General features: G+C 49.9%; 1 pseudogene across 1 annotated transcript; it reads left to right on the forward strand.

The window, feature by feature from the left end:
* The first annotated feature begins 4398 nt into the window (after positions 1–4398).
* LOC307107153 (ninjurin-1-like) lies at positions 4399–4849 on the forward strand (annotated as a pseudogene). The gene has a single exon. The product of its transcript is annotated as a ninjurin-1-like (transcript).
* The last annotated feature ends 10501 nt before the right edge of the window (positions 4850–15350 follow it).

Below are 15350 nucleotides of genomic sequence, written 5' to 3' on the forward strand. Positions count from 1 at the left end.
AAAAGTATTTCATATCAATATATACCTAGTTGAGGTTGCAATAGTAAATAGATGACAAAAATAAAATAAAATATTTAACAATTCCACTGGCTTCTTTTGGGTTAAGACACCATACTTTCATTACCAGAAATGGGTCTTTAGTCATTCTGATTAAATATAAATCCTATTCCATAAAGCCTCAATAAAAAAAAATCTTTTTTTCCTTTTCGTTTTCATTTTACTACAACCTGAAATTTCATCATTTAACACATGAATTTACTTCTCACCCGAGTATAATCACTCTGGATCAAAAGTAATGGGGACCAAAAAAAAAAAAAAAAAAAGTAATGGGGACCTAGGACATCAGTGTTTTGCAACTATACACAGAGCATGTATTTTCGCTTTAAAAAGAAAGCCACATTCAGCATAATTCCGGGATTAAACAAAACTGCAGTTACACTCAAGTTGTGATACTACAACTTCTGGAAAGCTGTCATTTGGTGGAATGGTGCCTAAGAAAACATCATGATTAAAAATGCTATGAAAATTGTACCAAATTCCCATCTAATTTAAAGGAGTAATTTAAAGTCAGGCTTGTTCCTGAACATGGAAAGCAGTTTAATCTGAGCCTCTCCGTATGCCTTTGGATGGGGAACTGTACTTTATTTCATGGATCCCAGTCAGGCACATAAAAATTATGAAATTTATTGAATCATTTGGGAAAACTACAAAAAGTAGTTATTCATAACAGAAAAATAAAGACTTTCTGAAAAGCTAAGTAAATAATAGTAAAATAAAAAGAACTGGGTGTGGTCAGATTTGCTCTTGAAAATCCCATCAATCATGCGCAGAATACTGTAAGCAGGGTTTGTGTATACAAGCCCAGGGGATAAGGCAGGCGAGGGTGGGGCTGAAAGGATTCCCCTGATTCTGGGTGAGGTGTGGACAGGTGGGAATGGAGGGTGTATACACATACATATGCAAAGTATGCCACCAGGCATTCCTTTTCCTTTGGAGGAAACAGTTAATTAGCTGAAGTTGAGCACACGTGATGGGATTCTCCTCCAGTTTCAAAGGCTGAAGCAAATATGAAGATAAGGGGGCAGAGGCAGCCACAGCACCGGACAGAGATCATTTTCTATGAGCCTATTTCTAAAACTGCCTGAGCCCTGTGAAATTCTGCACCCAGCATTTCCCTCCTGAGAGGCTCACATTTGCTCCAGCTATCCGGTGCCAAAAGGCTCGGTCTCGGGTCTGGGCTTGGGTTCAGCACTGGCTGGAAAGACCATTGGTCCTTTGCTGGGTGGAACAGAATGCTCTGAGCTGAGCAACCTGAGGAGCAGAGGATGAGAGTGGCAGATGGGCCATGGCGTATGTGGGCCAGGCAGGCCTCCTAAATGACTCAGTAGATAACAGTGGGGCCTGGGGCTCTGTGGCAACAAGCATACCCCATTGCCCACAGCAATCCAGCTGGCGTGCCATGCAGGGGAGCTGGCCAGGCAAGGTCCCCCTTGCTCAAGGGGTTGCCCATTTCTCCTGACTTGAGACCATTTCAGAAGCCTGGCGGCCCTGCACCTCTTAATTACTGCCCTGCCTTGGACTTGGGTGGCCAATGAATGATCGTTTTGCTTAAGTCATTTTGAGCTGGATTGCAGTCACTTGCCATGGCTGTCTTTCACAAGAGTACTGGTGTGCAGACAGTGTGTAGAGTATTAGCATGTGAAGCTGTGATGTGTACACATGCATCCTGCCCACACTCCAGCCTGAAGGACGTGCTTAGCTACCCAGGCACTTCCTAGGTACCCTGAGAAGCAAACGGCCATGAGCAAGCACCATGTTCCTGTTGGGCTGATCAACCACCCAGCAATGCACAGTATTTTTTTTTCATAAACACACTCATGAAATAGTTCACCCATCGTTCATCTAGCTTGCCTCTTCCTGGTACTCATAGCACCTTTTTAAAGGCAAGTAATATTTGGCAGCTTTAACAAAGAAAAGGAAAAGGTTGGCTGCCATAGTGAAAAAATATAAACTTTTTATTTCCCCAAATTGCTTGGGGGTAAAAAAACAATGGTCAGGTTATTAGGGGCACAGAGGTGGTGTGTGAGGGGGGTTATTTGTTTGTTTAAAGTGAAATGTTCATTTATATTGTAGGCACGTTTAAAGCCTAGTTTCTTTAGGCAATAACATTTCTAAAGCATACTCAATGTGTTCACAAGAAAACTCAGGGGTCCCCAGTCATCTGAGTCACTCTTTTTTTCTCCCATAAATTCACAATACTTGGAAAACAAAATTTAAGAGAAATCTACTTCTTTTGATAAGTCATTCAAATATGAATTGTATCACCTGGAAAAGAAGCCAAACCTCATTCCAAATTTCATTCTGGAAGGCACAGCGTTTTGGACAGAATGCTCTCTTCCCTTGAGGAAACCCCATATTTTGAAAGCGTTTTAAAAACAACAACAAAGAAACTCTGTTCCCAATGCATTTAAATTGATATGACATTCCACTTCCTCTTGCATCAGATTCAGGCAGAGAATGATGTCATGGGTACTTTATAAGTCAATGACAGCAACAGCATAAGAAGAGTTGACAAGAAGTCAGAAGGGAAGAAAGGGAACTTTAAAAGTTAAAGTGGAGACACCTGGCAAACACGACCTCTGTCAACATCTACAGCGATAAGTCACGTTCATAGCATGTACCCTTGACATGATGTGATGAGAAGGCCTATTTGGGTCTTACCATCCCAAACCCATGACCACAGTCTACTTGTGAGAATAACATAAGATCAATCTCAAACAAGGGCCACTCTACAAAATATATGATCAAGTGTCCTCCAAATTGTCAAGGTCATCAAAACCAAAGAAAGTCTGAGAAACTCAGAGCCAAAAGGAGCCTAGGGAGACGTTATGTCTAAATGTGATGGGGTGACTTGGGTGGGATACTGGGCCAGAAAAAGGACATTAGGGGAAAACTAAGCAAATCTAGATAAAGTATGGACTTCAGTAAATAACAATGAATCAATAGTGGCTTATTAATCATAACTATTAGACAATATTAATATGTTAACAGGAGAAAATGGGTGTGCAATATATGGAAACTCTCTGTACTATATTCTCAATTTTTCTGGAAATTTAAAACTCTTCTAAAATTAAAAGTTGGACTTAGGGTGGCCCCTCCCCTAAGCTGGCCCAATCGGACTCTCTCTCCTGAGAACTGGAGGGGAGCACAGGCTCCCAGTGACCCTGAGAGGCTGGGGGAACTGCCTGCAGTGGCCTTGTCCTGCCGTAAGCAGAGAAAAGGACAACATCCAATGTAGAGAGACCGAAGTCAACCCACAGCCAGCCAGCGGTCATGCAGAGAGGGGCTTCCACGCTGATTCTGAGTGGATTCCCAGTTTCCTTGTCACACACTCACAAAGTCAGGCCTCACAGCTTGCTCTTCATTCCCGTTCCCAACCCCACCCTTAATTCTTTAAAAAATAATTATTTTTTTCTTAAGCTAGTTTGAGAGGGTGTCTGTTATTTGCCACCAAAGTAGCCCTCACTAAGCCCATGTTCATTGTTTAATGTTTGGGAAGGGCTGGAAAACATAAAGAGAAGTACAAGCATTTGCTTACATCTATGGACATCTATCACCTGTGCCATTTCTGTGACCAACAGCAGCGTCATTTTTGCCTGCTCAATATCCATTCTGCTTGCAGTTTCTACAGTGAAAGGATGTGAGCCTGAAGTTGGTGGTGGCATTTCACCCGCTGAAGGGCATAATCCACCTGAGAACGAAGTCAAGAGGGGAAAGCAAAATTGAGAACTCCTCTGAGCTCCTGGATCCAGCTGAAGCCAAAGGCCTTTTCAACAATTATGAGCCAATAAATTCCCTCTTTACCTGAGGCAGTTCGCTTAGGGTTTCTGTTCACCTGCAACAGAGTAAATTTTGGGAAGCTTCTTGGGCCAGAAACTTGTGCTCAAGAATCATAAAACAAGCCCACTGCATGGGAGAACATATTTGCCAATGTTAAAATCGATAAGGGTTTAATCTCCATAATTTACAGGGAACTCATACAACTGAACAAAAGGAAGATAAACAATCCACTCAAAAAATGGACAAAGGACCTAGACACTTTTCAGAAGGGGACATACAGAAGGCCAGGAGACATACTCAAAGCCACTAATATCTGATGCAAATCAAAACAACAGTGAGGTACCATCTCACACCTGTCAGAATGGCTACCATGAACAAATGGCAAGTGCTGATGAGGATGTGGAGAAAAGGGAACCCTTGTGCAGCCTGGTGGGAATGCAGACTGGTGCAGCCACTGTGGAAAACAGCATGGAGTTTCCTCAAAAAATTAAAAATGGACCCGCAGTGGGGAGCAGGCGGTCTCAGACTCAGAGTGAGGCAGTGGTGGCCGTGTGCACCATGGACTCGGCCCCCGAGGGCTACGAGCTCAACGGTGACCTGCGGTTGGACTCACCCAATGCCCCGGACACCCCGCCGACACGCTGGGGCAGGAACAGGCCCATCAACGTGAACCATTACACCAACAAGAAAAGTACCGCAGAGAGCATGCTGGACATCACCCTGCTGAGGGCCAACACCTCGCAGCCGAAGGCAGTCATCGGCCAGGGCCCTGGCTTTGGCTTCTTTGTGCTCCTGGTGGTGCCATCTCCATCTCCCTGGTGCTGCAGATCTGCATGGGCGTGCTGCTCATCTTCCTGGACAGGTACAACCTCAACAACCCAGCCAAGCGTGCCAAGTTGACTTCAACAACCTGGCCACCGGCCTCTTCTTCATCATTGTCGTGGTCAACATCTTCATCGCGACCTTCAGCGTCCGGAAGCCTGTGGTGGACCTGGCGCCCTGGCAGTAGGCTCTGGTGCCCAGGCTGTGCCGGCCACAGCCACACAAAGCCCAGGAGCTGCCTCGACCTTGGGCCACCTGCCTGTGCACTGCACCCCTGAGAACGCCAGAGCCAGGACTGGACTGGAGGATACTCGCCAGTGTGAGTCCTGCTCCATCCGTGGCTCCTCCCCACTGAAGCTGGGACAGCGAGGCCCAGAGGCAGAACTAGACCCCAAGGAGGGTCGTGGCCAACACAGACACGCAGCAGGCCTGAGGAGGGCAGGGAGGGCCAGGGCCAGCCTTAGTCTTGGGACATTTCCAAAAGGACAAGGAGATGCCCCCCTCAGCCTATGCTCCGCTGGAGGCCTGTGGCCCCTGCCCTTCCTGCCCTGGGACACAGGACCAGCTGTTCCCCCTATGGCACCGTCATGGCCATGGGCCATGCGCCCACCTTCCACCAGCCCCACTTTTTTAATCACGAATGACCAATAAATCGAATGCTCCTTCCAGCACAGTCTCCCTCCCGGGCCTGGCCCTGGTTCACACCTCAGGTGCCTTTTCCAAGGCTGGGAGTTTGGGCGGCTCCTTGGCGCCTGGCATCTCCAGTCAGGTTCCAGACCAGAGTCTTGGGTCTCCAGTGCCCCAGTGTCTTATTTTTACAGAAGAATGGATTAAAGAGCTCCCACAGCCCAGGCCCAGAGGCCGTGGCCCAGGGTCACACTGCAGGTCATCGTCTGCTCTATTGGGAACCTCCCCACAGGTGTTCCCTATCCTGCGCCCCCCCCCCCCCGCCCCCGTGAGTGAAGCGCACACTGTGCTGACTGTCAACAGCTTCATGGCAGCTGGCCAGTGGCTCGGTTGGTCGGAGTGCAGTCCCAATATGCCAAGGTTGCGGCTGGATTCCAGTCAGGGCACATACCCAGGTTGCAGATTCAATCCCCAGTTGGGGCCAGTATGGGAGGCAACCGATTGATGTTTCTCTCTCTCTTTCTCTCTCCCCTCCTCTCTCTAACATCAATAAACATACACTGAGTGGCCAGATTATTATGATCTCTATATATATGTTAGAGGCCCAGTGCATGAATTCGTGCATGGGTGGGGTCTGGCCAGCCTGGCCACGGGGAGGGGACATGGGCGGTTGGCCAGCCTGCCTGCTGGTTGAACTCCTGGTCGAGGGGACAATTTGCATATTAGCCTTTTATTATATAGGATAAGAAATCAGAAACACCAATCAGAAAGAATATATGCACCCCTATGTTCATAGCAGCACAATTTACAATAGCTAAGATTTGGAAACAGCCTAAGTGCCCATCAGCAAATGAGTGGGTTAAAAACTATGTTACATCTACACAATGGAATACTACGCTGCTGTAACAAAGAAGGAACTCTTACCATTTGCAACAGCATGCATGGACCTGGAGAGCATTATGCAAAGCGAAATAAGCCAGTCAGAGAAGGATAAATATCACATAATCTCACTCATTTGTGGAATATAATGAACAACATCTATATATATATAAAAGCCTAATATGCTAATTGTCCCTCCAACCGTTCAACTGTTCAACCAGTTGCTATGTCGAGCACTGACCACCAGGGGGCAGACGCTCCAACCGGTAGGTTAGCTTGCTGCTGGGGTCTGGCTGATCGGGACTGGGAGAGATGGGCCGGACATGCCCTGGAGCCCTCCCACAGTCTCTCCCCAGCCCTGATCATGCACCAGTTGGGTCCCTCAGCTTGGCCTGCACCCTCTCACAATCCGGGATCCCCTGGGGGATGTCGGAGAGCCAATTTTGGCCCAATCCCTGCAGGTCAGGCTGAGGGACCCCACCAGTGCACAAATATGTGCACCGGGCCTCTAGTAAAACTGATAAACAAAAATAGATCCAGAGACACAGAAGCACCGAACAGACTGTAAAATCTCAGAGGAAAGGCGGGGGGCGGGGGCGGAATAAGAGATCAACCAAAGGATTTGTACCCATACATATGAGTATGACCAATGGACACAGACAGTAGGGGGGTGGGAGCATGGGCTGGGGGACAGGATGGGTCGGGGAGAGGTCAATGCAGGGAAAAGGAGACATATGTAAAACTTTCAACAATAAAGAATTTTTTTTAAAAAGAACCAATAAAACAATGCTCCTTTTTAACACCAAGCCCAGAAAAAAGAATCTCCAGTGCTGGTTGGAAACTCTGGCACCTGCCTCCTTTTTTCAACTTACCTGAGGAAAAAGCACATTTAGAGCGCATACTTGCAATCTGAGGATTAAGAGAGGAGCCAAGCGGAGAGATGAGGGGGAAGTCAGACATTTTCTCTGCGTAAGAACAGGGACATTGTTGGCACCAGAAAGGCTGGGCTAAAAGGAGGGCAAGTGGACAGAGGCTTAATCACCCGCGGTGTCAAGAGCGGGTGAGAAGGCTGGGCAGGCGGACCTGCAGCCCACAGGTGGGCACCAGGGTGGGGTCTGGACTGGACCCGGCCTGCGCAGAACTCATTTGCTTTTGGCAGCTGTAACTTCCTGTTTTCAAAGGGCAGGAGGCGTTGTTAAGAGAAGCCTCTCCCTGCTTACTGGACAGCAACTATTTCTCACAAAACACTATTTTTGCTGCATTCAGTGGAGATGAATCAGACGCCAACGGAACCAATTTATTTTATACAAAACAGAGTTCTGTGATGATGGGAAGGTCCTCGAGAGGCCAGTGGGTTTTACTGAGAGCAGAAGAATAAATGAATCATTCCAAGATGTTAGACAAAACCCCACACACCCAGTTTCCCCCGAGAGACGGCACTGGTGCTTCGCCCCTCGGGAAGAGCGGCAGGTGGGCTGCAGGCCCAACACTCCTCAGGGACGCATCCTCTCATAAGGTCTCAGCAACACTTCGTCTCTTCTTCTTCAAGGCCCGTTTCCGTGTTGGAAATGCCCCTCCACCAAAAACAAGGCTTCCTTCCGGTCCTGCCCTGCCTCCTCTCCAATCCGAGCCATGGTGCTCTTGCAAGGAAGCCTTCTTGTGTCTAAGGTTCCCGGCCTGCTCTCCGTGCTGGCTTTGGCATGGTTCATGGGTATCACCAGCTTCAAGCCACGGCCCCATTTCAGTCCGTGAGAACACTGGGAAGAAACTATCTGAGTGTTTGCTCAAAGCCCCAGCTCAGTCCAGGGGATTCGCAATTCTCTCGTGTGTCTGGCAACCTGCTGGGGCCATCTGAAGAGGGTCTCCCCCCAGCCCCGCCCCCCCAGGCCCCCCACCCACCCACCGCAGGAGAGTCCTGGGCCAGAGCACCCAGGCCATGAATGAGAATTCAGGCACGACAACCCTGACACAGGTGAAGAAATGGGATGAGAGGGAAGCAGACGGCATTCAGATCGTCCCAGGTCATCCTCTACCCGAGTGGTTCTCAACAGGATGATTTGACCCCCAGTGGGTAGAAGGCAGATGCTGCTGAACATCCCACAATGAGGAAGTATTTGCCCAAAATGTCATTAGTGCCAGAACCTTAGAGAGAAGAGGGCTCTGAAGCAACCGAGCAGAGCCCAGCGCCAGCCACCCCGCACCTGCAAGTGACCCTGTCCTCGGTCCTAAAGGAATGCCGGAGTGGGGTCTGTCTCTGTGGCTCCCCAGCCTCCTAACCAGCCCGAAGCGGGGACCCTCAGCCAGGCTTCGGCAGATTGTGCCACGGGAAGTCTGGGAGAGGGAAGATGCCTCACTCAGCTCACAACCACCCAAATGGCAAACAAGCAAAGGCTTTACAGCTTCTATGTCACATCGCCAAATGTGAAGGACAGCTTATTGTCCCCAAAAGCTCCCTACGAAATCCCCCACCAGTCTTCCTTCCCACCCCACTCCTGGAACCCCTCCAGCCCCCTTTACCTCCGAAGGAGGCGCCACCAGAAGAAAGGGTAGTAAATCAATAGGCTGGCCTGCTGGGCGGGCTGGTGGCAGTCTGCAAGGCTGTGGTACCCACTGCCTGCCTGAGCCCACACTGCCTCTTTGTGTCTCAGCGAGTTCCCACTTCCCCTCCTGCAGATGGTTAGCTGCTTCGATTGTTTCCCTCACAGAACCAGTCCAAACCACAGGGCTTGGCACCACCTTCAAAACTCCCATTTGCCAGCGTCTGTTTATCAGACCCAAGGCGTGCTCTCAGGGGCTGATGGCTGACAGGAGCCGTTTCCAGCCCAGAGGGAAGTCCAACTGTTATATAAGGCCGCGCGGAGCCCCTTTCATTCTCCCAGACCTGGCCCAGAGGTAAAGTGCTTTTGGAAGCAGCAAGGTGACTGGCAAGATGGCTGGCTCAGACAGAATGACAGTCACTTCTGCCCTGGCCTTCCTGCTCCTGGCTCCAGGCGGAGGGTCCCGGTGGGCAGCAGTGGAGGGGAGGGGCAGGAAGGGATCTTCAGATGAACTCTGACTGGATCACACACAGTAGCCTGAGTGATCTCTTCAGAACGTCATCTGGCCATGGCTGGAGGCCTGCTAAAGCCCATCACCAGCAATGCCGTGCACAGTGTTTCTCAATCCGGTCCCCTGGACCTCCCCTCCCTGCATCTCATCTCCCACCACCCCACCTCGCTCACGATGCACAGGTCACACAAGCTCGTGTGGCCCTCCAGCACTCATCCCTCCCTCAGTGCTTGAGCCCATGCTGGGCCCTCTGCCTGGAACACTGCTCCCTCCCTGTGCTTGGCAGCTCCACTAGCGAAGCCGTCCCTGGCCCCATGACTGAGGGGCCACCTCTTGACCCCCCTTCCCAACACTCACAGAAGAAGCACTCGATCACTATTTCTGAATTCCTCCCCAAGTTTCCTGCACTGCAGCCCCCTACAGGGAAATAATCCAAATAAAGGTGTTTGCTCTTTCTAGGCCCAGCCTTGGCTCCCCCGTTAGCTTTATGGTCTGCCTTCCTTGCTTAAGAGTCATGTGGGCAGAAAGCGAGCTTCTAGAAGAAGACCTGGAGGCAAGAATTTGAATGCAGGGCACCTGGAACCACCTACCACCCGAGTGACCAAACTTAATGAAGCTGAGACATTGGGAATTGTCCCAGGCAGGTTCAGGCACCAGTCCTGTCTGTAGTGGAGGATTACTTCGGGGGGGGGGGGGCATGGGGGAGGGAAGGGAGGGCGTTGATCCCCAATACTTTAGCCTCCCTGCCCAAGTATGCCAAATCTGACACAAAAAGGCCTTGGACAAAGACATGGCACCCTGGCAGGTGGGAGCTGGTTGGCTGGTGTGCGGGCATGGGCAGGGCGACGGGACATGCCCTCGTGGGCCACCCAGCAGACCTTCACCTCCCCTCATCCAAAGCACAAAGGGTCAGTGTCCCTCAGTCACTGCTGACGGTACCTTCCTCACTGACCTCTGGTCCCATCCTGCACTGGCTACCAGCACATCACCTCCGCTGTCTTGGAGCAGTGGGACGGGTCACACCATCCTCTGGCCGGCCAGGAGGTGAAGGCTGAGGGTCCTTACCTGATGCCTTATGTGCTAACGGCCCCATCCAACACCCCCTGGTGATACAAGCCTTCTGTTGTCCATGTCCTGGCTTACAACCTAATTCCTCCAGCTATATACCCTTTCTGAAAATGCAAGCATTTTGCTCATTTAAACTTAGTGGCATAACCATGAGGGTTTTGTTTCCAGGCACCTTTTGTGATCTTCCCGTGTACCCGATAATAAACATCTGAAATGAATGAAGGGCTAGATGAGTGAATGGCGCTGTCATTGGTTTCCTGCCTCCAGCTCAGTGGTTTTGCCAATGTTTGCAAAAACAAGCAGGTAGAGATGGTTCTGTGGGGGGAGGGGTAACTCCAGACCCGGCCCCTTCAGGCCACTCAACCACACCCAAAAGAAAGCACAAAGCCCACCCTACGACGGTCTGTGCACTTACCAGAGTCAGACATCACGGGTCCAGACACGACGCTGGGGCCCTCGTCCTTCCAAAGGCAGGACTCTCTCCCAGCAGCCCTGCCAGCTCTGGCTACTGCTGCTCTGGCTTGTGGATTTTTTGCAGGAAAGAGCCTAAAGTGAAACAGAAATCTCCAGAATTAACACCATGTCATCCAATCCTTAGCACATTTCTTTAGGAATTAAAACAAACATAAAGATGAAGGTGGAAAAGGTCCTTTTCTCTTTTCTGTTGCGTGGCTCCTGAGGACACCACTGGCCTCCTCTGTGTGTAAATTGATACCCAGATACCTACAGAGACCAGGGTCTTCCCACTTACCATATATGAGGGGTCCCCTCCAGGCCTCGCCCTGAGCTGGCAGCTTTGTTGCCTTATCTCATTTAACCCAGCACCTGCAAAAGGGATGATGAGAACACTGAGCTCACAGCACTTTGGTACAAACTTGACAAGGTACTGGGAGGGCTCAGGACCAGTGCTCTCAGAGCCAGGAACCTGGTTGAATGCAGCAACCACAGCATGCATGTGTGTGTGCAGGAACACAGGAACACACAGAGCTGCCACCTGCTGAGTGCCCCCGGCACACCACGTTCTGGGAACACAGAGAATAAACGGGGCTCACCATGTCCCATGGATCTGGCTTCAAGTCTAGGACTTCACAGCTGCTGCTCTTCCGAGCTGCTGGGATGTAGTGAGGTCCTCGGGGCTCAGTCCCTCTCTCTCTTTGCCTCTTAGCTTAGCCCTGTGCAATTTCAGAATCACCCACTCTCTCCCTCATGCCCTTTTTACTCATTCAATCATTCATTCACTGGACATTTTCTGAGTTAACTTCAATGTGCCAACAGCTAAGCACTTGCCAAACACAAATTAAAACAAAAACCCTAGTGGCCCCTCACAGAAGTAGGCAGCATCCACCCTGGTAAAAGTGACTTCATTCATTCATTTCACAAATAAGTACTCCAAGCCAGAAGCCAGGAACCCTATGCTGAGCAAGCAGGCATGGTCCCTGCCCTCACATCACCAAAAAGCAATGCAGCATAGTGGTTAAGAACGTAGGACCTGGGGCCTGTGTTCACATCCCAGACTCCTCCTCTTTCCAGCTGTGTGTCTTTGGGCACCTTACTTAGCCTCTCTGTGCCTGAATTTCCTATACTATAAACAGGAGGTCATGATAGTTCCTTCCTCATAGGGTCTTATGAGACGTAAATGAATAAATAAAATATAAAGTATTTAGAAGAATGTCCAGCACATAGAAGCACCCAATAAATGTTAGTATGATCGTTTCTAGCAAGTGGAGAAGATGGACGTTAACAAGAAAATACATGATTCCAAACGGTCATAAATGTGTGGCAGGATAGAACCCTCCCACCTGCTTGATACAACCCCTGATATGCACTCCTTGCCTTTGCTTTTATTCCATTTCCTGTGTTTTTATGAGGAGGCAACAACAGCTAGCCCTCACACGCACAGCCCCCTTAGGAAGGCAACCCGTTTCCTCACTGGAACAGCGTACCCCCTCTCCAGTGTCTAGGAGGGGCGCCCAGGTTTGGTGGTGAACAACTTGGCTTTGTTGGTATGGACCTTCAAGGACTATGGCGAAAGAGAAGAGACAGTAGTGTTTTGGAGAGCTGGAGAGGACTGAGGCAGGTGGGAGCTGAATCTGGACAAGGGGCTCCCCCAGTTCCCGACCTTGCATTGCATACTCACATATTTTCCATCTGAGTCACTCGATGACAGAGCTGGAGGGCAGACCTGTGCCTCTTGCTCCCTGACATCCCGCAGCACCAGAACCATGGTACAGGGAAGCGCATGGGTGCTGAGAAATGAATGAGGCAGTGAGTGAATGAAGAGGGGTGAACTACCAGCACCTGGGGCATTGGGCAGGGTGGGGAAGGGAAGTCCACTGACTAATATGTGGGTGGCAGGTTGACCCCCATGCTGGGCGCTGGCTGGTATGGTCCCTTCACGATACTATGAGGGGAGGGCCATGCCTGACCTAACCCTTCCCATGGGCAGGACCCCTGCCAATCCCAGCAAGGCCCCTCACACTGTCCTGGTGATAGGCTTGTTTTATTTCCAGAAGCTTCTTTCTCCTCCCTCCCCTACCCCATTCAATTGCCCAGAACCTCTTTAGCACCTTTCTGAGTTTTGAACATCTGTGTATCTGGTTATGTGCAAGCCAGCGCTGACAAGCTTCGGCCACCTGGTGAAATCACACCCCAGGAGTGAGAACGGGCTTGGTCGGGGCCCGGCAAAGGTGAAGCCTCCAGCAGCCCTGTAGACCCCGCTGAGAAGGGGCTTCCCACAGGGTCTGCAGCTGGTGTGTGGGCAGAGGGCTTCAGCTACATGTTTCACCCCTCCCTCTCAGTTTCTGTAAACCCAGCCCCTCTGCTAAACAAGTGCCTGGTCCCTGGACCCAGGCAGAGCTGCCTCTGTGCTTTGGTGGGTGGCAACTGGCTCGCTGCTGTGCGCTGTCCAGAGGGGCACACCAGTGCCCTAGAGTTCTCAGCTCACGAGATCTCTTCCCACTCAATCCTGAAAACTAAACAGCAGGCAGCAGTGAGCTGAAGTGGGACAGTGGGTGCCCCCTCTAGATGGTAAGACATCAGTTTACCCCAGACCTCCCCACTCCCTATCACTCACCAGTGTAGAGCAGTGATTTTCAATCTTTTCATCTCAAGACACACATAAACTAATTATTAAAATTCTGAGGCACACAAAAAAATACGTGTTTTTTTTTTTTTTTTTTTTTTTTTGCCGATCTGACTGAAAAAAATAGGTGTAATTTTGATGCAATCACACCCGACTACTATTGTTGTGTTGGCTGCCATTTTTTTATTCAACAATCTAAGGGAAAAGAGGTCAGTGCCCCTGACTAAACCATTAGGTATTGAATGTTTTAAAAATTCCTGTGGCACACCAGCTGAAAATCGCTGGTCTGGAGATTTGCTGCCTGCCAGGTACTGTGTACCAGCACAGTTTTTCTCCTGATAGGGTGAGTTAGTTTCTTTCTTTCTTCCTTCTTTCCTTCCTTTTATTCATTCTTTTGTTTCATCTTTCATTCATTCATTCACTCATTCATTCAACTAGATGTCTTGAATGTTTACCATGAGTCAGGCACTATTCTCAGCACTAAGTATATAGCAAGGAACAAGACAGCAAAAATATGAGGGAACAGACAAAAAGACAAAAAGCAAGGCCTGCGGGAGCCACCAGAACTGGGAGAGGCCAGGAGAGAGTCTTCCCTGGAGCCATCAGAGGGAGCACGCCCCTGCTGACACCTGGATTTTGGACTTCTAGCCTCCAAAGCAATGAGAATACATTTCTGTTGTTCGAAGTTGCCCAGTTTGTGGTCATTTTTAACAGAAGCCCCAGGAAATTCACACAACACTCACCCCTGCCCCACCATGGCTTCACCCCATCAAGGGCATCCTGGGCTCTCAGGATAAAGATGACACTCATCTTGGTTTTCAGGCTCCTTCAAGGTTGGCCAAGCCCACACCCCATCCTCACCTCCCATCCCATCTCTCTCTGTGCTCCAGCCTTCTTTTTGTTCCCTGGTTTTTCTATGTTCTCTCCCTCCACTCTCCCTTAAAAGGGTCTTGGTTACAGGGAGAGGGATGGGACCCTGAGGCTCAGTTCCTGACACACCAGTTCCCCTGGGGACTGCATCCAGCCAGAGTGAAGGGGAAACCTGGAAGAGAACTTGGCCCCACTGCTCACTGATTTTTCCAGAACCTTCCATGTGTTTTCAGTTTCTGAGTACCAGCCCAGAGCCCTTCACTCTGAAAGGTTTACCTGCAATGCTGGCCTTATATGGATTTTTTAAAGAGCTTGTCTGTTTTAGCTCCAAACTCTGAACATGACCTGTTGGGTATCTTCCATCTGGCACCTCAACAACCACATTCTGTGACTTCCAGGTCCTCGCACATCCATGGTTTTGCTTTCGCACTGTGAAAGGCCCTTTGTTGCTCTCAGGAAGTGTCAGGGTAACAATGGACAGTTAACTTCACTCCTCTCTCTGGGCTGGACCCAGGCCAGAGGGGATGGGAGGCAAAGGGCCATCAAGGTGGGGACAATCCTCCGGCTAGAGGGCTAGAGCGTAAGCCTCATGTGGGCGGGCCTCCCTCTGCTGCACCCCAGCCAGCCCAGGGTGTTCAGTAAGCTCATTATGGAGGACATCTCTTGTTCCACGCCCAGCATCCACTCAGCTCTCTCTATGTTCCTCAGTTCCCGTAACTGACCCTGGTCCTCAATTTCTCTGGCTCAGCCCATGGGGAACATGTAAAAAACACAAGCGGTCAGACCAATCTGTCCCATGGTTCAGGGATAAGCATGGGACCCAATCAGAGCCAACATCTCACAAAGTGATTGTCTCTGGGGCTTCTGAAAGTGCTCCCTGCCCCCGAGATCTGGAATCCGGAAGCTTGTGTTGGCCTGGAGCTGCTGGCAGCCATCTCCTTAGACTGAAAAGTGGGACCAATGAGGGGAGAACTTGGTCCTTTCTCTGTTCTGAGAGCTCTGACCCAGCTCGCCCGAAAGCCAGATATGATTCAGTCCCTGCATTATTATTGTTCTATAAGTCGTTCATTCTTTTTTTACCCCCTTAAATTTGTTTGGATTGGGTTTTTTAACC

Source organism: Cnephaeus nilssonii (assembly GCF_951640355.1).
Source record: "Cnephaeus nilssonii genome assembly, chromosome: 11".
Classification (NCBI taxonomy): domain Eukaryota; kingdom Metazoa; phylum Chordata; class Mammalia; order Chiroptera; family Vespertilionidae; genus Cnephaeus; species Cnephaeus nilssonii.